General features: G+C 41.1%; 1 protein-coding gene and 1 non-coding gene across 5 annotated transcripts in view; both read right to left on the bottom strand.

The window, feature by feature from the left end:
* FAT3 (FAT atypical cadherin 3) overlaps window positions 1-25,125 on the bottom strand; it is a 475,200-nt gene that overhangs the window by 210,252 nt on the left and 239,823 nt on the right. The gene's annotated exons all lie outside the window — the stretch shown is intronic.
* LOC121154347 lies at window positions 11,686-11,792 on the bottom strand. The gene has a single exon (XR_005883489.1). It is a non-coding gene; the product is annotated as a U6 spliceosomal RNA (small nuclear RNA).

Raw genomic sequence — 25,125 nt, forward strand, 5'->3', positions numbered from 1 at the left:
CCATAAAGCTCCCTACTTGTGGCTTAGGAAGACTGTGGTGAATGCCTGAAGGCCTTTGGGATCCTGCACTCAAGTGAGGGACCTAGAAGAAGCTCCTGGCTTCACATCAGCTCAGCTCTGGCCATTGCAGCTAAATGTGTGTATGCACAGGGGGTGGGGTGACGCAGGTGGAGGGAACTAGCAAATGAAAATCTTTCTGTCTCCCCTTTTCTGTAAATATGCCTTTCCAATAAAAAATAAATGAATGTTTAAAAAAAATACCGAGATCTTCCATCTACTTCCACTCACTGGTTCACTCCCCAAATGCCCACAACATTTGGGACTGTGCCAGGTTGAAGCTAGTAGCCAGGATCTCTATCCGGGTCTCCCACATGGAAGAAAGAATCATTATTCAAGCCATAATCCACTGTTTCCCGGCTACCTTGGCAGGGAGCTGGAGCAGAAGTTGAGGAGTGACAACATGAACTGGCTCTTCAATATGTGATATGGGTGTTTAAAGAGGCAGATTAAGCTACAAAACTCGCTCCAATTAGATTTTGATGGACTGAGCAGACTAGGAGAGTTACACAGGGGATGGTGACAAAGGGGCGGGGGGAGACAATGGCCAAGGCACGAAGGACAATACTTTTGTGGAACCTTTACCATGAAGCGCTTAGAGATTTTACAAGTCCTCAGCCAAGCTGGTAGACATGCTGACTCGGCTCCCTTTGTCAAAGAGAATTTATCCAGAAGATGTAATAGTCCTCAAGCACACACATGTTTAGAGAAGAACTTGAGGAGACAGACAGCACACTAGCTATACAGAAACACCCAATGTCTAAGGTTTGGAACTCTGAGGTCAGAAGAGTCAACAGGCTCTGGGAAAGCAGAAAGGCAAGCCAACAGGAACACTGGATCCAGGCTGTGGAAAACCAGGTGAACTTGGAGCAAGTTAGATTACACTTAGTCTAGCTTCCTCCCACTATTACCAAGAGATACCAGCTATTTCTGCCTTGCCCATAATTCTGTGTGGAATCCCCTTGGTGATCCAGCAGCCCCTGTTTTCAGGTGTCTACTAAACATATGAAATGGAATCAATGTCACCAAGGAACTTGTAAATTTCACTTCTTTTTAGATAGTACATACCTAAAAACTGATATTGGAAACTCAATTTATGTTTGTAACAACTTAAAAATGTAAATCTATTTTTCAACTATAAATTTCTGGAAATTTAACTGTAGACGAAGAATTTCTGATGAAAATAGCATCCAATGTGAAACATGCTATCAGCATAACACACACATTTTGTGATTACCTTCATTAAGCAAAATTTTCTTCCTGTAGTTTGTTGGACAGACAACTAATATACATGCTGAAGATGTATTCTGGGACTGGTCACTTAGGTTAACAGTGGATTGGCCCAATCCCATTTTTGAATGGAATCTTGGATGATGCCACCAGCATACATAGTGTCTCAAACAAAAGGATCTAAAAATAATTACCTATATGACTTCCCTATGGAAATATAAACTCTGGCTTCAACCAACCCACTTCTATAGAATAAGTTACTCTCTAGCTTAATTTTTGATACTAATCATTAAGTATTTCTTTGTGCCAAATCTTTTTTTTTTCGTTAAAAATTGTCTTTATTGTAACAAAACCGAGCAGGCAGGCAGGGGCATGCAGCGCCCTAGCTGGGGGAGGGGGAGCTGGTGAGCAGCTGCTCCAGGCACCACTGGACCTCCTCCAGGCCGCGGTAGGTACACTTCAGGCCCCTGGGCAGGCAGCGGCAGGACTCCAGATTCAGCTGCAGCAGGCCAGAACAGCTGGCGATCACAGAGCTGACCGTGCCAGGGGTGACCCGGGTGCCCCTGAAGTTCAAGGAGCACAGTGCTGGTGGGGAGCCATCTGGGGAGACCAAGAAGGCGGCCAGGGCCTGCTCCAGGTCCTGCTCACTGAAGCCCTGGCCGCTCAGGTCCAGCTCACGCAGGGTGCGTGACCACTTGTGGGTCAGCAGGGGGCTGCCCTCCTTGACCAATGGCACTTAATTACACACACATCCCCACACTCAAATGTTTAGAGGGAAGAAGATGCTATACAATGAGCACAGGAGAGGGACAAGTAATACTGACAAGAGACAGTGCTGCAAGAGGCAAGTCTGGGTTAACTTGGTTCAGTTCTTCCACATATAATGGAATCTAGTCTAATAAATTCCTCCACCCAGGATACCACACTAATTATCTAATTAATGAATGTAGCTCACTTAAAAACCCAAAGAATACAATTAATGGTAAGTATTTTTTTTTTAATACAGAAACTACTTAAAGTAATTATCAAAATTACAATTGTTCTAAATTAGGAAATAATTTTAAACTTGAGAATCCATTACCAGAATGACAAAAAAATTAAAAATAGAGAAGTAGTGATGGTCTAGGTCATTAGATTGGAAATTTATGTCTGTGTCTAGTAGTTTGGCTCCTTCGGGAAGAAGGGATATTCACCATGAACAGGTGGCTTGGGTTATGAAAAATCAAGATGATGGAAAAAAAATGCAAGGATCCCAGGTTCAGAGTGTGGGAACAGAAAGAAAGCATCTACCCTCTGGAGGCTGAGGACCCCAGCCCAGGGAAAGGACTTGATTCTGAGCCTGTGAGTCACAAGATCAGCACCAGGGTGGATTTCTGAAAAACAAAGTGAATCGATCAACAGCTGCCTATTAATGGTACCTTTATTCCAGTTCTAACAGAAACCCTATGACCAGACTCCAAATTTATAGCACTGAATGCAGTATAGTTTTGTTTCTGCATCCAAGATAAACTGGTAAACAAAGTTACTAGTAGAAACAAATGCCAAAAGGAGAAAAATTTGTTTGAGTCAATTAACCTGTTTTCAGGGTCTTATGAGCCCAAAACATAGAGATCTGTGGGTTTCTGTCAGTGTAGTAGGCAAAGATCTCAAGTACTGCATGGCCTTAGCCTTGTTATCTCCCATTAAACACAGTGATGGATAAGATGGGATGGATATAGTGCATTCAGAGACTCGTGTAGGATGATTCATTTATTAATTCATCACATGATAATGAAATGAGGACTAAATGTGAGCTTCTGGACGAAGGAAAGTTACAAAGCTGAATCCAAGAACAAGCTGCCATGAAGGAACTTCCAGTAATACTTTAGAAATGAAGCAATGAAAATCTACAAAAATAAATACATTTGTGCAGGGACAACGCTTGGTGCACAAAGGATAAGTACCACATTCATGAAAAGCACACTGGGAGATCAAGAGTCAGAAGAAGGTATTTCTAGCTGGAAGGGTGAGTGAAAGCTTGTTGGGTGTATTAGCAGAGAACCAAGCTTAAAGGATCTAGAGAAGGTAGATGCAACAAGGAGAAAAAGAATGTACCAAGAAATGAGCAACAGTGAACACATAAATGCTTACTCTACTGAGAAATTAAAACCAACCCATTTGACAACTAGCCACATGTAGAAGCATCGAAACGAACATCATGGTCACAAAGTGGTAGTGTTGGTAGTCTTTCCTTCCTTCAGTTATTCATTTATCAATACATATCCTCTACAAAGTCCCAGGAGTTGTCCTAGGTCCTGAGAATAAAATGCTTAACAAAACCGAACCTCAAGTAAATTGTACTTGCTTGAGACACAATAAAAAGTCCCATTTACTCATCTGCTTGTTTGCTTTAGGTATTGATCAATACCAGGAAGAAAATACAGCAAGAAAATGGAGACACAGTAGGTGAGTATGTATGTGCAATAGAAAACTGCTTAGCAAGAAGGAAATGGAAGGCCTCACTGTGGAGGTGTGATGTGGGCTTGCACCTGAATAATCAGAAGGTGGTAGTGCTTTTGCAATTTTGGAGAGATCATTTACACAGAGAATTGACAGGTTTTGACATGGGAACTTGCAGGAGGGACTGAAAGCAGATATGGTGATCACACTACACGAGGGTAGGGGCTGACTTGTTGAGGCCACATCACATATGAGCAACCTGAATGTTACAATCTTACTTATGCTCTAAGAGATCATTTTTGGTGTATGCTTTTGTTGTGGTTAAGTTACTGAGACACTCATAAATGTTAGCTTTGCTTTTGTATTTTGTATCTTTTTTGTTGTCATTTTTTTTTTTTTTTAATTTTGACCCGGGTAGCTAGGAAGACGATAGCACCATTAATGGAGATGGTGAATTAGCAAGGGGGGAACAAGCTTTGGCAAATGTAAGTGGATACAGTATGTTGAACTTGAAAGTTTTGGTCTGTGCATCTTAAGTTGGACAAATCTGACAACCAGCATAAAGACTGAAGCTGGGCAAAAAGGCCGGTGATATAATTTTCAGAATCATCTATGTACATATGTACTGGATCCAGGTCTTTCTGATTTCAAAATCACACATATTCTGGCTAGAACTTAAAGAGGTAAAAAGGAGAAAAGTGGATGTGGGGGACTAACGCTGAAAAGAGGGCTGGGGTTCTGAAGGAAATATGTAATGTAATTAGGTTTTTATGTGTTTATTTCCTAATAACTGCACTAGGTGGAGTACCTGAAATCCTTTAGGTCAGTGGATTTCTCATTTCATTTACCAACAAAGTTCTCATAAGTAACATGAATATATGCTTTAAAATAAAAATCGAACAGTGCCCTACAATGAGATGATTCAGTAATTTATATAAAATTTAAAACTAAAGGTCAAAAGGTTTTAAAGGATTTCAACATTCCATAGGATTTATGGGGACTTTTGAGACATGCTGGACACCATGTGTAGGAAACATTTTTAAAGAACCATGAGAGATTTTGTTCCAAAGGTAACACATACAATCTATTCTACTGGGAAAAAAAAATAGGTTAGTGGAGATGTTTAAAATTTATTCAAGGATTAATGCTAATTAGGCTCATACTTTGGCAGCCAAAAAAGACACAATGTAATTTGTTAGGTTCATAATGTGCAAGAATAACAAGAACTGGACTTTCAACTGTAATATATGGGAACAATTAGGAACATAATGATTTAGGACCTATGATGAGTTAAGCGTTTGGTACAGCAGTTAACACACAGTATGGGATGTCGGAATCTCCTATCACAGGATCTGGCTTGAGTCCTAACTCCACTTGCAATTCCAGCTCCTAAATAATGCATACTCTGGGAATCAGAAAGCGATGGCTTCAGCCCTTGGGTTCCTGTCTCTCATATAAGAGACCTGGGCTCTTGGATTCTGTCTGGCCCATGAATTCCAGGGTTTTGGCTTTTACCTAGCCCATTCTTCAGCAATTATGGGCAGCTGAGGGATGAGCAATTAGATGCAAGATGGTCTCCAGCCAAACTTCCTGGCTTTCTAATAAATAAAAAAAACAACTTTTAATAAAATTGCAAAAATATCCGTGGTGAACCAGATGCTGTTGTTTCGCAAAATGGCCAGAGCAACAAATTACTTTATTCAGGGGAATTTTAGATGTTCCAATACATTTATATTTTAGTGCAGTTTTGGAAACTGAAAATCTGATTTGACAGCTGAGCACAATCTTGGGAACTTTGTGATCAATACAGGCTTCTGCATGGAGAGAAATTTGAATTAAATGTTGAAGGGAATATATAAACTTTTTTTATAAGCAGATAACAGAATTTTTAGTATAGTGTGAACCCAGCTGCAGGACAAATACAAAGAAAATGAGGCAATAGCCAATGCCAGGTCATCTTCCAGAGCATCTTGCCAGTTTCAGCTTCTGAATGGGGGATTCACAGTGTAGCACCGGTAGGTAACTAGAGAAAGGCTGTCCATCTCCCACTGAGCACCTTCACAGTCCCTTTGCTCACCCCCACAGAGAGGAACAGCTAGAGCAAAGCTCCTCTTGTGAAGAGACAGCCTCTTGGGAATCAGAATGAGAGAGGCCGAGAGCTTGGATGACCTTATTCTTGGACATGCAATTGGTTTCTCTGCTCAAACTCCTGTCTGTAGTTTTAAGGAACACAGGATCAGTTTTATTGGAAAATGTGGACCAGAGCTTTGTAAAAGCTGGTATTCAAAATGCCTTTGTAAATTCTTGAAAAACAAAATCCGTTTTATGGCTTCAAAAGCACAGTGAAATTAGTTATTTAAAATTTGAGAATTTCAATCTCTTTTCTTAACTGGACAGGCAACCGTATGCTTCTGGCCTACAGTTTTGATGAGGATGAAGACCTTCTGGGAAAAGATCAGTTTGGCAGGTTGCAACTCCTTGCCACGGAGTGACAAAAGTAAAAGTCAGGTGGTGATGGCAACAGAAAAAGTTGAGACCAGGAGATTTTTAAGCCAAACTGTCCTAATTTCACCCTTGATAATCTGCAGAGTTGAGGATAGTCCCAAATACTGTATTTACATATGTATACAAAAGGCATTAAAAAAAAAAATAGGTACTTCTCCATGTGGTTGCCTTGAGAAGTAAAAATCCTGAGGGAAGATGGCTAGGAATGTTGGACTCAGACTCAGACTCAGCTAACAAAGGAACTTCCATCCCATCGTGGCTGAGGCCCATTATCAAGTCTCCACCAGATTAATGCTCTGGCTTCCCCACTGGAGCTGCATACAGCTCACCAGAACTACACATGGGCACCTGTATACTTGTCAATGGAATTGACACGTTGTTTCTTATCTCAGCCTGAAGCTATCCCTGTCTCTTGAAAAATCCTCCTTGCTGGCTTGTTAGGTCAAATGAGCACATTCTGCATCAGAAAATCCCTCTTTGTCCAAATGCCACATTCTTGAAATAAACTTTCCTCTTTAAAAAAAAAGTGAGTCTAGGCTCTCCATTATGTCTCCTATCTGTGGGGACTGAGTATCTGTTTAACCATTTCTGCACCCCTTTCTCTGGAAGTGTTTACTGCCCAAATTCCAGATGCAGAAATGGTTAAATAGTTTATGCACATGATCAATTTCCATTTACTTAAACGAAAGTATCACTTTGACATCAGTCACGCTGCCCGAACCCTCCGAAGTGAAAAAACTGGGTAATACAATTTTGACAACTTCAGCTTTGGCATTGCCTAAGGGAGACAAACCTAACCTGATAGATTCCCAATCCCCAAGGAATTCAAAAGAAGTCAAACAGACTGGAGAAAAATGCTGGGAAGGTGGGACATGCATAGGGCACCACCTATTCTTGGGGCAGAAGAGCCTGTGTTGATCAGCAGCACCGTTTCAAATTATGTGCACCTGTGACTCTCTAGCCAAGCTGTAACTGTGTAGGAGAATGTGACTTTATCCTCAGATTTAAAAAAAATATGCTTCAGTTTATTAAAAATAAAGACTCGGACTTCCCCAAACAGGCTGAGGTAGCCACCGAAGAGATTCAGAGGCCAACTTTTTTTTTTTTCACACCACACGCAAACATTCACACGCCTGGAAAGCATGTCCTATTTATTGCCTGGCCCTGCAGCTCGGTGTTGACTAAACCTAGAGTCCCCGTTGGAAGAGTTAACCACAGCACTTGCGCAATTTCCCTGGCTTACTCAGCCTAGCCATCTTCACAACTCTGCTATTACTCCACCTACCTATTCCTGTTCACAGACTACAAAGTGTCTTCTTAATCCACCCACCTGGGTATGGACCCTCCCAGTATTTAGCACAAGACACTGTCTTGTGAACAGCTGCCACTTAAAAGCTGGTTAAGTAAATCGGAGGAGGAAGCTTTAGCAGAGGGACAGGGCAAACACCCCAAGTTTGACTGATACACGTATTCCTAAACCAACGGAAGCGAGGCTGTTCAACAGCTGGAACCAACACCATCACCTGGGTTGGCTGATACTGGAAATTCATCAGAAACAAAGTCTGCTCTAGGGAGAAAGTGGATTTATTGATGAGATCAAAGTGCCTAATATTAGCTGATTAGTTCTTTCTTAAATGGATGGTTAGCAATTATGATTTATCAATTAAGTGGCAATCACATGCAGTCAAATGTATGTAAATTTTTACACATATACATATGATTTTTATACTAGATCTTGAGAGAAAATATTTTCACATTGACCCTCTTGCACGCATAAAAAAAGCTAAGACTGAGAGAATTTTAGCAATTTTCTCAAGGTTAGCAAAGGGTGGATCGAAGGCTCAGTCTAGGAATTGACAGTTTCCGGTGTCAGCTCATGAGAATTGTGATTGCACATATTTCCAAATTCTGTGCTCAATGATTTCACTTTTTGTAGCTTGAAATTAGCCACAATGGGAGTATTTACACCAGAGAAATCAGCAAGCACTACAAATAAGAGATTCATTTAGGTGGGTGGGGGACTTCTACCAGCTTGTTCCCTGCCTATGGCTATCTAACTTTAAAGTTTATGTACTAATGAATCATGACTATATATGTATATTCAGTAAATAAATCACATGAACTTAGTAATAGCTACATTTTCAATTGAGAAAGGCCATGTTTAGTGATGAATACATATAGGACAGATAAGCGAGAAGACTAGAAAAAAGAACACTAAAAATTAATATATGCCAGGAAATTATCAGCACAAATTGGACAAACAGCACAGGTAGAAAACCCAAGTTACCAGTAAGTTTCTAAAAAGCAGATGAAATAAACAGTTAATGAGTCTCCACCTTCGGCTGCAACCATATCTATCATGATCAGTGAATGATCATGAATCCTAGCAGTTTTTTTGATGATATCTGGGATAAACAGCAAGTATCAGCTCTCTATTAATACACTTATTGTAATGGCAGAAAATGATGTTTTAAACAGTTCGGCATAGATCTGGTCACTAATTCTCCAATTTTGGGTCACTCCTTGGTATACTGATGAAACTTGTTCTTCTCCATACTCGAAGATAATTCAGCAATCTCTTTGGGAGGACCCAACATCTTCATTTAATTGCAACCATAATATGCTGCAGAGAAATAACTGGGAAAGGGAAATGAGTATTTATCAAAATATGGGCATATGAAGATAGAGTAAGTGTTCAGTAAGTGTCTGCTGGAGGAATCAGACAATGAAGGGAAGACTCACTTAGGATGGCAATGTGGTCTCTAATCTCTTGTTATCCAAAGTTCTGAAACAAAAACTGATCTGAGAGGTTCACGCGCCTTTAGTATGCCATTGGTCACAGTTATGGCATTATTACACAGGGTCTACTTTCCTTTTCTAAGTATCTTCTGCCCTACATGCATGGATATACACGAGATGAGGATTTAACAGAATAACCAACCAACAAGGTAACTAGTTATGGGATTTTTAGTTATTTCTCCCCCAAAACACAAGTGATACAGACTTCCAGAGTAAGAGCCTAAAAAAAGTGGGATAAAGAGACACATCTTTAATTGGAGAAAATAAAAGGAAACGAAGGAAGGAAAACCGTCAATTTCAGAAGTGTTCTCTAGTCCTGCAGTCACCTCAAGGGTAGCTCTTCCTAGAATCAGGTCAACACTGCAAAGGATGGTCGGGAAACATTTGTGAATAAGGTGCAAGCAAATCTTAATCATAAAACCCTAAGACAAGCATCAAAAGCTGACTTGTATGGTGCCCTCTATAATCTCGCTATAAAGCATTATCTGGAGAAACTATAGTGGGAGACTTCCATTCTAAGATTCATATTCTCACACAGGTTAATGGAAATCAATGGATTCAGGAATCCTATATTCTTTATAATTAGTGAGAAATACTGGTCTTCATCACAACCCAGGGTGAGACCTGTTTTATCACGCCATCGGACACTTTTCCACACACTAGATATAAAAGACAAATACCACCATTCATGCCTCGCTGAGTAGGTACATGAAGCTGAATTATCAAGACACATGGAGACAGAGTGACGCAGGAATAGGACTTCAGGGAAGAGGTATGGTAATAAAAAGGAAACAGGAAAGTAGTGGCCTTGCTCAGTTCTGGGGGAAGACACCCAAGACATTGTGCAGCATTCGCTGGTGATCCTTGCTTTCTGATAGCTTTGCTCTTCAAAGCCTTATTTAAATATGCATTTTCACGCCAGTTACAAATAACCTGCAAAAAGTAATTGCTTGTAGAATCTTGTTCCTGGGACACAGTTTTTACAGGTGATCCAAGTCTCGGGCTCAGAACCCTGACCCAGGAGGTAGATTGAGATGGATACTAAGATGCAGGTTAATCAGGCTGTGATAACTCCAGTTGTGTGGCTTTGAGGAGAGTAGGACCAGACAGAGGAAGGAGCTGAACTGCGACCAAGGCCTCAGCTAATCCCAGAGGAGCTCAGGCTGTGATGACCAGGCAACACGTGCCTATCTTGTGAGAGGCAGGCCTTTATGCGCACATGCACTCTCCCTGAAGAGCACAAGGATGCTCTTTTGACCTGACAGTTATTCCAAGAGATGCAGACAATTAGTCATTTGTTACCAGCAGGAAGAATGAGTAACTCAATCCTGATGGAGTCTGTATACCTCACCAAGGCACCCAACATGGTGCAAGTAGAGACCCATCGAAGTGTCACTCATTCACCAAATTATTCAAGTGCCTTGTCAGATTTTTAGTGATATCACTGAATATAATTACTCTTTAAGCAACCACATTCATTTCCTTCTCTGCAGAAAGTCTTATTCCTCTTAAATAGAGCACAATAACTGACCCATCTGCTATTTATATCCCACAAAGAACTTTGCCATCTTTCCAACTCCACCCACCACAACCTTTGCCAGAATATAGACCCTTCAGAATTTAACTCCAATGTCCCTGGTCTCTTGACTACTTTCCTTCTGAGAGACACTGTCAGAGGAATTTTGCTGAAATTCCCATTACGATTGTTGTATTTCCAAGAGGTGGGAGGTAACCTAACGAAACCATGCTTACTAGTGGAATAAGATGAGGTGTATTTTTTCACAAGGTGAATGGATAACATAGGGAACAAGCACATGCCATTTCCTTTAATGATCTGCTCTTCTATACTCTTGACATTTATTAAGAAACTTTGCTTATGCTGGAGCAATCTTCTGCCAGAAGGTAAATGTCTACTATTACTAGTGTTCCTTGTTAAGAAGGTCAGAGGATCTAAGATGCAGAAATGCAACGGGGGAAACACAATTTTCTTGACAGACTGCTGATGGCTAATAAAACAAAGTGTTGCTGACCCCATTGAATATAAGCTCATCAGAAGGACAAACAGTATTTTACCCATCTCAACCTCTCCAGACTCTGTAGAGGACTCTGTGCATATCAATTTTATTAGAAAAGATATTCTGATCTATGTCCTGGAAGAGGGAACAATATAGAGGAAAATATCCATGAAATACTTAACCCCATGAGAAAAGGAAATACTGCGTCAGTTAGAGGTTCTATGTCATAGTGATGTAGGGCTGTTCAGTTAGGTCCAGGTACCCATCAGATGTCCACAACTCACCTTGCCTGTTTTATTTTTATCTCTTACATCTTCATAAGTCCATTTGTCACATCTGCTTTGTCCTTCAGCAACTTTTACACATGGATCTCACACAAAATTATATTCGCATGTTATTTCTAAGAACATAATCACAATGTATTTTATTTGCTTAGAATTATTCACATCTTTTTAGTTAGTTGATGGACTAGTACGTACATGAGGTAGTCCGCACATTTTTGCTCAACTGACATTGCAGGAGGATGTTTGAGGCAAATTAAAGGTAATGTTCATACTTAACAAAGCAAGATGAAAATATATAATAAACTCAAAACGTAACTGAACCCAAGCATTTGGAAGATGAAATGACTAACAAGATATACCACAGAAGTTTATACACAATATATTCCTATCATCCTTATAAGGGGCCATGCTAATCTTCTCCATCTCATGCCAATTTTAGTATTTGTGCTGCTGAAGTTAGCACCACAATACATTCCTGGTACAATGTGTCTAATAAAATGCTGAAAGAGCAAAACACAAAGAAAAGTCATTAGGATAAAAGAAAAGGAAATGTAAAATGCCACTCAACATGCTTATTCCTGAATTCCCATTCCAGATCTGAGCCTCCCAGAAGCCAAAGGGAGAAAGTAAGAATTGCCCTAGTGCTTATCAGAGAAAAGAGAGCAGAACAGAGCTAAGAAAGCTAAACCTAACACTTAACAGGATGCTGAAAGAGAATTCTCACGAAGAAATCTATAAGAAGATGCCATTAGCATTTAAAAGAAAATGCAATTGGAATTGTGGTTTGATACAGTGTCTTTCCAAAAATAGTGATGGTATTAGCTTTCAAGCCAAGGTATTACAGACTAACAGCTGCCGAAGAAAGCAGTGTTACAATCCTGGCTTCTCACCGTCTTTAATCAAAGCATCTATTTCCTTGACAAGACCCTGCTCCATTATCTTCATGCTTGGAAACCTCATTCTTTCTTCTAGGCTTAGCTCATGGCATGAACGTATGCTGATTTTCTTATTCTACATCCATTTGATAGTTACGCATATGGAACTCACTATTCTTATATAAATGCTATTTAGGGTTTTTCAGTAAGTGTCCCTATCCTTTCTCACATAAGGTTTGATACAATTGCTATTTATTTATGTTGCTTTTATTTTTGCTCTGTTTCCTTTTGAGAGGAAGAGTGAGACTGCTTTCCCATGGTAACTGAGCTTGTCTTCGTGACTTGTTCCACCAACAGATTATAGTGGAAGTAATGTTATGCCAATCCCAGGCTTATCCTCTCCAACAACTGATGAGTTCTACCCTAGTCTCTCAATACAATGAGTCACCTTATTACAAAAATTGTAACCACAGAAGAGACCTCATATAGTGTTGTAATACCTTTAGCTGAACCCATTATTCTAGCCCTTCCTGTGTTGCAGAAGTGTAAGAGCTATTCTGGATCTTCTAGATAGGGTCACCTGTCAATAGAACACCACCAACTGTCCTCCATCAAAATCGTGCAGGACAAAGGGATTTTCAGCTGATCCCTTCTAGAAGTTGTACAAAATCTGGAGAACAAATGACATGTTGGGTGTTTGAATACACTACATTCTGGGGTAGTTTTTCCACCTGAAAAAAGTTTTCAGAAACTAAAATCATATGTTCCAGTTTCTTTATCCACTGGAACACACATCTATGAAATAGCCACCATGTATCAGGTAGCATTGCAGGAGCTAGAGAAAAAAATAAATTGAATGAGACAAAATGCTGACTCTTACTCAGCTGATGTCCAAACAGGGAAGACAGACATTGAACATAGTAAGCAGTGACATTTATAATATCCAGATTACCAGGCCCAGTGCTGGCTATAGAAAGAGACCAAGGAAGGCTGCGCTGCCAGGCAGGAACAACCCAACTCCATGTATCAGTCTCAATTTTACTTATCAAATCAAAATAAAAATATATAACAAACACAAAGTGCAACTGAAAGACAAACTGAGTAGAGATAGGTCAGATAAGCCAGAGAAGTTTATACATTTCTGGTACTGCTTCTATAATGAAATGCTTACCTGTTTCTATGAAGACTAGTGCCTCCTTTACCTGTGGGGTCTCTAATTTTTATTAGGAAAATGGGGGAAAACCCCTAGTTATTCAGACTTGTAGGTTAACCAGGGTAGAACATATTGCTCCATAAAATGTCAACATCAAAACAATATAGAAAAAATAATTACAGACACTGTTAGTGTTGTAAGCTGATAAGGACCAGATGGTCTTTTGTATTTATGGTTTTCCTTGTGCATACAAATGCTTTGGGATCTAATTAGCCTTCTACAAAACTCAAACTGGGTAATTACTATCATTATCCCCTTTTCAAATAAATCTGAAGTCTAAACTGCAATTACGTTTTTTATCTTACATTTGGTATTCACACATTTTAAGAATTATTCTTTGCCATCTACTCAGAAAACTTCTTAACATGGACTCAAGTAAATAAAGTGCAGAAGGATTATTAAAAACCATTAAAAAAAAAAGGTCTCACTCTGTTAGAGCAAAGTGCTGACAGACACACAAGTGCTTCCACAAGTCGGCCTCTGTTGCACTGTCACTCCAATCAGGAGGAAAGTCCCTGTTTGCTGAGACTTTATTTTTGCACTTATGCTGTGCACAGCAAAAGAGCAGAATTTCTATATGGAGACATAACCAGTCACGCATGTTAGAGAAAAGATTCTCTGCAAGACGTGATGTGGCAGCCATTTCAATTAACTTTTGCCTCTGCTGCTGCTGTGCACTACCCAGGCTGGGGGCAAGCTATGAAAATGTAGCTGTGCACAGAACAAGCCGGGAATGTGTCTTTATGGGTTGTATGGCCTCGGGACAGCCAAGTCATACAGTAAGAACATCTCTGCACTGCCAAGCGAAGGACAGTAATCACAGGCACCAGCGAACTCCGGACAGAGAACTCAGCAAAGCATCTCCAGTGAGAAGGAGCATCAGCAAGCAATTGTTCTGTTTGGGGCACAGGTCCAAAGAACAGACTTATCAGGGGGGCACACATGTGTCTTCCCTGCCTGGACTAGCTATGGACAGTGACAGAAAACAGAAATGACCTCTTTCTTAGCACCCCCCATGAGGACGTCAAGGATGCTTGACATTTAAAACTTCAGCACCATCATCACAGATTCAAGGGACACATTCCAAGAACAGCTGACAGGGGGTAAATTCAAAATGATGAACAGGAAATGAGAGTGATGTTTGACAGTAGGGGGACACTTTTACAGTACACAGACGCCACATGTCAATGCACACTTCTCAAGGGCCCGCATGGCCTGCCTGACAGAAAAACGGCTCTGGGGATGCCACCCTAGCTCTCTACCTGACAGGCTGCAGCACAGGTGCTTGGGCACGAAGAGATGCAAGATTAGCACTTCTTCCTCCCTGAGATCATGCTATCAACCTGTGGCACATGCAAAAGAATCGCAAAGGCATCTGTTCACTCTTTCTGTCCCTCGGCAAATATTTACTAAGTGTGTGCTTTCCGAAACACACTATGGGAAGCCATTTGTGCAGGTTCAGACATGAATTAAGACTTTGAACTTACAGATATCATTAGCTTCCAATCACAAAAAGCTTCAGAGAACCCAGCAAATGCTATTCTAGAGGCAAAGTGGTTAGAACAGCTCTGGGGAACGGAAACACATGAGCAAAGCAGTGGCTGTTTGCATCTGAGCGTTCTCTAGCTGTCTGGGCTTTTAAGAGGCAGTGAACATGTTTAGGCATCTGGAATCCTAGGCACTAGCTCTGTGTGTCTCTTCAGTATTACACCTTACTATTTGTACTGCCATTGTTATCAGCTATGGTGGATCATACCCTTTGTGATCATCTTTGTTGGAAGCAAGAGAGGCTAAATTATGTCATTTACACAGATGCACAGGGGAGGTCAGAGATATTAAGGGGCTTGTCCAAGGCTGCACAACAACTAAGATGCCTGTGTAGGATGCACATGCAGGCCTTCGCACTGGAAACTCACAACTTCCTAAACACAGCCCTTGTGGGGCTCAAAAGCGTGAATACGTCACTGATTCAAGCTAGGAATATGCTTGCAATGAAGGAATCTCAACTGAACTTGAACTGTGGTTATGCAGCAAGGTGGAGGAATCCACCATGGGGGGAGGGTAGTGGGAGGGGTGGGGGAAATCCCAGTGCCTATAAAACTATATCACATAATACAATGTTAACAACAACAACAAAAAGTAATAGAAAAAAATGGTGACTAACAGTCAAGGTCACTGGGTTACACGTGGCTAGCAAGATGGTGGCCAAGGGCTGAGCCCTGGGCTTGAAACAGGGTGGGGGTCAGGTTGTTTCAAAGAAGGACTGATTGCCCAGGGCCATTCGCTCAGCTGCCCCTGGCCTATGGGAGATGGCTTCCTCAGTGGTGCTGAGGACAACTGGCTCCTAGTTCTCCTTGCTGGAATTCCTGAAATTCCTGGCCTGAGGCTGTTCACTGTTCTATATAAGAAGCTGAATTTCCTAAATAAACTGGAACTGCTTAGATGGAACCCCTGTTGGGTCTGTTCGTCTCCCGCACATCGGGAGGCTGGATGGCAGGCAGCAAGCTCACCACCTCCAGCAATGGGGTACTAGAGGAATCTCTGGCTGCATGCCCTGACAGATGCAGACGTTTGATAAAAGCTCAGATTGTACGTTTGAATACCAGAATAGGTTGTGATGGAGGTTTCTGAATGGGCAGTTTGGCCCAATCAGGCTGTCTGGAACTTTGACTGTCCTTCTGCATCTGAGGATACCATTCTAAAGCCCAGCGGAGGGTGCCTGTAGTTAGTTACACCAAACCCATCTGCTCACCTGCTGTAACTGAGAGAGCAGTGAGTTTAGTTAGCAGGCATAAGTTTTGGTTTCAGACAAGACCAGGATAGTAAAATAACTGCTTTTGGACTTGGCTCCCTCACCAATTTCCTTCTTTCTGTGGGTGTATAGCAACTGGAAGCCAAACATTAGCTTCCTGAGGTTGAACTCACAGAGTCTGCTTTGCTTTTTCACTCATGACTCCTCACAGTGTTGCTAAGGGGATCAAATGAGACGAGATGAAAAGCACCTGGCACAGAAGAAGGATTAGCTCACTCCTCACTCCATTACAATTTCCTAGGAGTTCTGTTTCACTCTGCGAAGAGGAGTTTAAGAGCTACATTCATGGGTATGCCCCCCCCCCAAATTCCTGGTGTTTGAGGGAAGTCTTGTTTATGGCTAAATGCTGGGGAGGGGACCAGAGGGATTTGCCAGTCATGACAGAGTCTGCAGTCTCCTGAGGCGTGAGGAGAGAGATGCTACGGTGCTTCCAGAAATGCTTAGTGGAGCTTCAAATGGGCAGCAGTACCACACGACCTGCTCTTGCTGGAGGATGAAAATTAAAGAGCAAAAGAAGTAATAGCTACTATCTCTGCATTATCATATTTTCTTGTTGCTTTAAATATAGTCTGGGTTCTCTGGTTAGGAAAAAAAAAAGTCAAAAATTCTTCCAATATCTACTTAGCAGAGTGGGTTCTCTGCCAATCACAGGGGACCCAGAAAATAATTGAGATGACAGTCCAGTTCTCCACTGGAGGCTAAGCTATGAAATTGTATCAGCACGGTGTCCTGCTGCTGAGTGACACTGCCAAATCTCCAGGCTCCACTGACAATGACAAAAGGGTAGATTGGCCTTGTTCCTCCAGTGAAGGTATTTCTGAGTTACAGTTTGCCAAGGACAGCTCAAAGGGAGATTGACAAAAGTCTGTTTTTCAGTATGTGAATTTGATGACCTATCATAGCTGGTGTCTTTGGGTCTATGGGCCATATAGAAGAGCACTTCCTAAGAGTACATTCTTTCTCAGAGGGCCATGAGAATTAAACTTTGTGAGTTACATGCATCTCAGCATCCTAGTAGTACTTTGCAAGTAAACATAATTTTCAGTTTATTAGCAGTTAGTAAACGTGAGCTAGACAGTTACAGTTGTAAACTTCAATTCAAGCATAACATGAAAAGAAGAATAACAAGATGACTTCTAAGTTCATGTAGTGGATTGAATGAGTTTGTCCTAAGCTTTGGAATCTCTGAATGTGACCTCATTAAGAAGGAGGGATCCTGGCTAATATAATTAGGTAAAGGCTCTTTAGATGAGATCGTCCTGGATTATCAGAGAGGAGCTTAAATCCAATAAAAGGTGTGCTTAAAAGAAAACTGCAGAGGAGGATTTGGAGTACATGTGAAGGAGGCGGCCAGACTACAGTTATGTAGTACCTGGAGCCACAAGCAGCTGCAAGAAGCAAGCAGGGCTCCTACCCTACAGCCTTCAGAGAAAACACCGCCACACCGCCCTGCTAAAACCACTGTTTCAGGCATTTGGCCCCTGGTGCCAGAAAACAGACATTCCTGATGTTTTGAGCCTTCAAATTTGTGGCTAATTAGGTTGGTCCTAGGAAATTAAGAAATCAATATAACATACTACAAAATATTTTAAAATGCAAAATAAAAATATTTCTGATATATATATATATATGCGAAACTCAAAAAGTACATGGGAAATGGAATTAAAAGATATGCTTATTTTGGCGTCAAATATTCTGAAATTCATGTACAACTTTCCCATAATAACCATACTCCATGAACATTTTGAAAACTCTATTGTATGGATAGATTTCTAACATTTTTTTTTACCAAATTAAACTTATTTTTCCATTCTATTTTGCATGAACCTTTTGAGGTACCTCTAATAAATATAAATGAGATTATATGCATGTGTGTGTGTACATGGGTATGTGTGTAAAGGGATAGAGAAAAAGGAAGAATGAGTACATGGAAAAGATTTGGTTTATCATGTCAGACTTAAGTTGTTTTATTATTTCAGGTAGCATGAGAGACAAAACCACATTCAGTAATTGTTGCATGTTGCACTGACCACATTAAACAATTGTGCCTGGGATAAGCATGGCCTAGCGGCTAAAGTCCTCACCTTGCACGCACTGGGATCCCAGTTCTAATCCCAGCAGCCCTGCTTCCCATCCAGCTCCCTGCTTGTGGCTTGGGAAAACAGTCAAAAATGGGCCAAAGCCTTAGGACCCTGCACCCACATGGGAGACCTGGAGAAGACTCCTGGCTTCTGGCATCGGATCAGCACAGCTCTGGCCATGGTGACTGCTGGGGAGTGAATCAACGGATGGAAGATCTTCCTCTCTGTCTGCCAACCTCTGTATACCTGACTTTCCAATAAAGATAAAGATAAAAAAAAAACGTGCCAGCACAACAGAGGAAAAAACAAAGACATTCAGATGCATAGAATGGGAACCGGGTAAAAAGAAATAACACAAGGGATCTTTGACACAGAATTGTTGAGTGTGAGACAACTCAGGCAATCTGGGAGAATATGCTCTAACTGTATTTTAAAAATGTGTATCCGCAGGCAAAGGTGCTGTGTACTTAAAGGACCACGTGGCTAGAAATGTACACTAATATTTCAAATACCATTTTATCCTTAGGGTTCTTGTTTTTTTCTGTGCATGCATTTTGAGCAAAATTTTCTCATGTCTCTATCCTATTCTGTTGGTAACAATAAAAGTTATAATGGTCATAATGAATAATTACTGAGCACTTACTATTATTCAGGCACCAGGCTAACTCATTTATTTACATCACCTTTTTAAAAAATCTATACAGAATTCCTCTGAGTAATCTATCATTATCCAGTATCTGCTTTCAGGTAAAAAAAGGTACTAGCTTCAGTACAATGAGCTTACTCCCCTTAAATGAACAGGAGTGATAGGTTTTTGCCCCCAGCTGTTGGTCTCCAAGCTCATGACTCCAAGCCATATACAGGTGGCCTGGAGGGCAGATGGAATCTCAAATCTCTTATGGGATCCCCTTATGTCCTATTGGTTACAGGATACTGATATAGCTTCTCCAAATTCTCTGCCCCAGGAAATTTGAAGAGAAAAAAAGGTGGGGGAAAAAAAGGAATCAAAGTACGAACACAAATGTTTCTAGATATTGGGAGGTTTGGACAGAACAACAAAGAAAATAGACGTTCCGAGTGAAGAATACGGAGGGGGAACCTGCAGAGGTCTTCAGCACTGACCACAGGAGCGTCCGATGCGCAGCTCACCAGTCATAGTGCAGACTCAGGCCTTTCATGGAAATGATCGGACTATATTTCCATTTGAGAAAACACACTTGTAAAGTGTCTAAGTGTGATGAAATCTACACAGCCCATAAGATTAAGTAGCACTTATCAACAGTGACATCTTCCTATAAATAAACACCACAACTGACAGGCAAAGACGGAAACACCTAAGACCCACAGAACCCCTCGAGTCAACCTCCTCACTGGTTAAGGAGATGCCTACAACCCTCATGCATTTCTGATGCAGGGTTGCGTCTGTACTCGGATAAAATATCAAGCACCATGCTCAGGAGGGAGAGATTGAGGCAGGGAGAGAGACAGAGGAGGAGGGAGACAGAGAAGGAAGGAGAGAGGGGGAGTGAGAATAGAAAGAGAAAGGGAGGTGGGCGAGACAGGGAGAAGGGATTCCACAGGACTCCATGATCCCCCCCTGAGCTGTGGCAAGAGGTACCTAGTTTCTGAGTACACAAGATCCTCACAGGATAATTTATTATATCTGGAGAAGGTAGGATTAATTGCTCCCCACCAAAAGGAGAGTGGGGGACAACACTCAAGGTTATCTTGAGAAATTCTGCCCTAGAGTAGCATGCACTAAGTGAAATTCCCTGAGATTTCAAAAAAAAGGTGTCATAGTCGTGAGCCCCCTCTTCATAGATGAAAGGAGTTCTAGACAGTTAATTTGTAAGTAGAAAGGACCTTACTCTGGATGACAGACAGACTTAACTCATTTGTGTTCTTGCCTTTTTGTATTAGCATTCATATACTTGCAGTATTGTAATAAGTAATTGCTGTGTCAACCTGCAGAAGTGTGGGTACATGGGTAATACAATGTGCTGATGATGCGATGGATGAAGGCATGGCTCTTGTCAGACCAGCAGAAGCTGTAAGGGTTTAAAGTTAGATTGGTGTCTAAGTACCAGCATAGTCTGAAACACAAACAGCATTGCTGAGATTTCAGAACAAGGGATGGGAAATGAGTTATGCCCTACACAAATGGTCAGATTTCACTTCTTCATGTATACACTGCACGGATGTAATATTTATATCAGAATTTTTGTAACTTCTGAAATTTTTCACTGGCATTGACATTTACTGAGAGGCATGCTGGTAAGTTTCTGATTCAATTGCAAAATTCACAGTGGATTCTAGACATGTAGAAAGAACTACACATCAGAACTCAGAGTCATTTAAACACAATAGCAAACATTGTTTCCCTATATATAACATCTAGAGTCCAAATATCCAAGTTTGTGATACAGTATAACTTAATTTCCTTAGAGGCAAAGGGAGAATAAGAGAGATGCTATCACTACTGACAACAAAATGGGATACCCTTGAAATCTTAGCTAACACAAGCTATGTGGAAATAACACTAAAGAACACCCAGGGGAAGAAACGGTCTTAATAAGCCTCTGACTACATTACTGCACTGGGTCCAGATCATGTTCAATAGATCATGAGAAGATCTATGAGTCACGGTATGTACATACTTGCATATCCATTTTGATTTGATCTCCATGTTATCTAATGGCATTTCTACCTAATAGGCAAGTTTCATCTTATCATCCCATCTAAGACTTCTCAACCTTTCTGAAAGACATTTCACAGAGTTCTGGTTATTGCTAAGTGAAACCAGTAAATTCTATACGGTCACATTCATTTTTTTCCAGACGGTTGTGATCCATCCCACAAATGCACCAAACATAACACAAAGCACCTGGGCTTCCTGAGCCTCAGCAGTGCTTCTATACTTCAGGAGGTATGTGCTGTGCATTAAGGACGAGAGAAGGTTAGAGTCCAGCAACATACAGCTTTTGCTGAGAGTCCAATTTATTTCCAGGAACTCCATCTGACTGACAGAACTTGTCTATTCATTATTCTTTTTAAAAGGGCCCAGTATAATGAGGAGATGTCATTATCCAGAACATGATAGAGTAGGAATCATTTCCATAGTATAGAAAATATTCAGAGGTTGAGCAAGGAAAGATAATAAATCTCACTGTTCACAGCTACTGCTCTTGTTTTTTTCAGGAAGTTTTCATGCTCACATGTAGGTGGAGCCTCACAAAGTGCCAAGGCTCTTGCTGTATCTTCATGCCAATGGATAGCTTATGCATCTACTCTGTATAAATGAAACTCAGGGGGACAGGTGTTACGTCATAGCAGTAAGATGCATTGCAAGGAACAACTGCATCCAACAAGGATGCCTGGGTTTGAGTCCTGGCTCTGCTTCTGACTCAATTTTGTGCAAATGTGTAGCCTGGGAGTCAGTAAGTTATTTACGTTTCTGCCACTTACATTCCTGGAGGAATTCCAGGCTCTTAGCTTCAGCCTGGTCCAGCCTTTGTAGCTGTGGCGATTTGGGAAGTGAAGCAGAAGATGGAAGATCATCCTTCCATTGGTCCTCCTTCCCTTCCTCCCACTTTCCTTCCTCTTTCTCTCCTTCTATATAATATCCCTCCCTGCTTCTCTTTTTTGCCACCTCTTTCCCTCTCTCCCCTGCCATTCTTTTAAGTGACTAAAAATTTTAAAAAATAAATAAAATAAAATAAAACAAAGTATTCAAGATGCTACTAGTGGCACCTGCATCCTGTTTAGGAGCATCTGGGTTCAAGTTTTGGCTCAACTTCCAACCCATCTCCCTGCTAGGAGACCGTGGGAGACAACAGTTGTTGCTTCAAGTACTGAAGTCCCTGCCATGCACATGGGAGACACGGATGGAATTCCAGGTTCATGGTTCAGTCTGGCGCAGTGATAGTTGTTGTAGTTATTTGGGAAGGGAATCTGCGAATGGAATACCTTTCTCTCTACTGCTCAATTTACATAAATAGATAAATCTTAAAATTGTGCTGATATTTCTGAAAAGAACACAGTTGTAACTTTTGCAACAATGATAGAAATTTCTTATCATTCATATTTTTTTGTGATGAATCATTGCAAAGGAAAGAGGGAGCTTAACCACCTTTTGAAACAGGACACAAGGTCCAATGACTTTATTTTGTTGTGAGTGAAGTAAATTGTATGAAGACAGGATCCCACTGTTCTGACCTCTGTTATCCATCTTCAACAGATATAGCCTGGAAATAGCTAAATCAGAGAAGGGACATTAAGAGGAAGAGATACAAAGTCTTGTATTTTTTCTTAGGCCAGTGTTGGATGGTACATTGGTTTTCCACTCTGTCTCCCTTTGCACAGCTCATAGGCCTAAATAGCCTGGCAGCTTCATGGCCCAGAGATTGTCTTTTCCCTCCCATGCTTATGTCCTCTTAGCATAATTCTTGGCGCCAAATATTAGCTCAAAAGATGTGTTGTGGTTGATGGAGTCATCTTGTGAATGTTAAGTCAGGAATGGGCAACTTTAGAGGTGTATGAGGGAAACCTGAGAAACAGACTGAGTTTGCAAGGATGGCCAGATGTCCACATGGGGATTGGCAACAAGACCTCCACCAAAATTATAGGTGACACTGATGGATGCAGCCAAAATAACTGAATTCCACCCAGAATGTGTCATTAATTTAGCTGAGGAATGGAATCACTGAGGCTAGCCTGGGCAAGGAAACAGCTGGAGCAGAAACAGGCTTTCTGAGCCGTCTAGTGTGCACCAGTCCCCTAAGCAAAAGGAAGAATCAGGAAGTCTGTAGACTTGCCTAGGAAGGTCTTCGGTGAATTCCACATTTCTGTACAACAGAGAGGACAGTGGCTTTGATGAACCTTGCTGAGCTCACCTTCTTCAGTAACATGCTGAATTCCCCTTTATTGATTCCTTTCAAACAGCGAGATGTTTTTTGATGTTAATATAAATGCTAAAACTCACCACTCAACAGTTGGAATGACTAAATTTCTCAACATATGCTTGTCTGATTCAGCAAAAATTTCAAGAATATGGAGTGACCAAAAGCAACTGTGATTTCTGAAGCATTACAACTAGAAAATTGATGATGAATCAGGATATGGTGAGCTTCTGGTTGACAGAAAGACGAGTCCATGACACAACTGGATCAGTTACTTTTTGTGTCCAAGTGCACAGCATAACTGGAGTCAAAGGCTGCCCTTGCTTTAAAAAACAAAAAGCCCATTAGGAAGTGCATGATCTAGTCCTAAGGCTGTCACTGAGCACCCAGTGACCCAAATGCTTTTCCTAAAGAAATTATAGTCCCTTCATACTGAAATATTTGAATTGTGAGATGGAGCACTTTTCTTCTACGCTTTAATCTTCCCTTAACACAAAAGAGTGCAAGTATTTAAGTCACTCCAGTTACATCAAAAGAGAATAATCAGTTTCTGTTCAGTTCTGGCTGAGCTAAATAGCAGCTCTGTTTCCAGAAAGATAATAATGCCAAAAATTAGAGAGAAAACAGCAGGCATTCTGGGGAATTTAACTGTTGAACAATTGGCTGGAAGGTGCTTCAAAGTCAATTTAAATAATTAAAAAAAAAACTAGATCTTGAGTTGAAGCCTAAGAACTCTTTTTCTACATATATAATTAAAACATGATGCTTAAGACCTCATCAGACAGTGACTCCTGATATTAATAATACACAAGAGTGCCTTCATGATATGGCTTCTTACTATAGTTGAAAGTTACAGATTAAATCAATTCCAATGGAAAACTACAGCATACAACAAAAATCTGACTTAATAAACTCATCTATGAAATGAATTCTTCAGTGTCAATAACAAACACATGTCTTGTTGGGAACTTGTCTTCATGACTGTGAGAGCAAAGGTCTGAATGACAGGGCAAATTTGATCAATGCAGGGTGCTCATGAAAAGTGCAAACCTCATGACAAGCAAGACCCCATGAAGCAGTGTATGACCAGTCAGGAATGGCTTGCACTGGTACCCTGGGTTGTCCTAACAAAAGGCCACAGACCGGATAGAGATGTGTGTTCTCATAATTCTGCAATAGAAAATCCGACATCCAGGTGCCAACGTGGCTGGATTCTTCTGATGCAGGTCTCCTTCCTGGCATGTAGATGCCCACCTTCCTGCTGTTTCTTCACACATTCTTTCCTTTGGTGTGTACTCACGAGGGCAGAGAAGATCTAGTATTTGTTCCAGTTTGGACAATAATTCTACATGCTCCCCCTGTCAACACATACCATCAGTTGTTTCCTTACAGGCGTCATCTTGGAATTCTCACACACTAGCATTTAGAGGTTCAGCATGTGATTTTTCTTTCTATGTATATTTAATTGAGAGGAAGAGGGGGAGAGGAAGAGCTGGAAGTGGAAGAACCTGAATGAGAGAGAGAAAGCACTCCCATACTCCCCTACATTGCTTTACTCCCCGAAATGCCTGCAACAGCCCAAGGTCAGGTAGACTGTAATTTGGGAACGCAACCCAAGTGTTCCATGTCAGAGACTCAATCATGCAAGCCCTCCCTGTTGCCTGCCAGGTCTGTACTGGGAGAAGTAGGAATCATGACTTCAGTCAATGATCAAACCATAGACAGTGTCATGGGATACAGATACCTTATGTCAAATGCTTGTTTCAGTCACATGACCTCTGGGAGACATGAACATTCAGTCTATAGCATCGGGGTTTCCAAGAGACAGAGTGAATAGGTTAGTGTCCAAGGTGGCCAAAGAAATATCAGCTGGTTAAAAACCCACTGGTAATTCTGCACTTCTGACTCTGTCCACTG

Source organism: Ochotona curzoniae, unplaced genomic scaffold (assembly GCF_017591425.1).
Source record: "Ochotona curzoniae isolate NIBS_2020 unplaced genomic scaffold, NIBS_Ocur_1.0 contig_2723, whole genome shotgun sequence".
NCBI lineage: Eukaryota > Metazoa > Chordata > Mammalia > Lagomorpha > Ochotonidae > Ochotona > Ochotona curzoniae.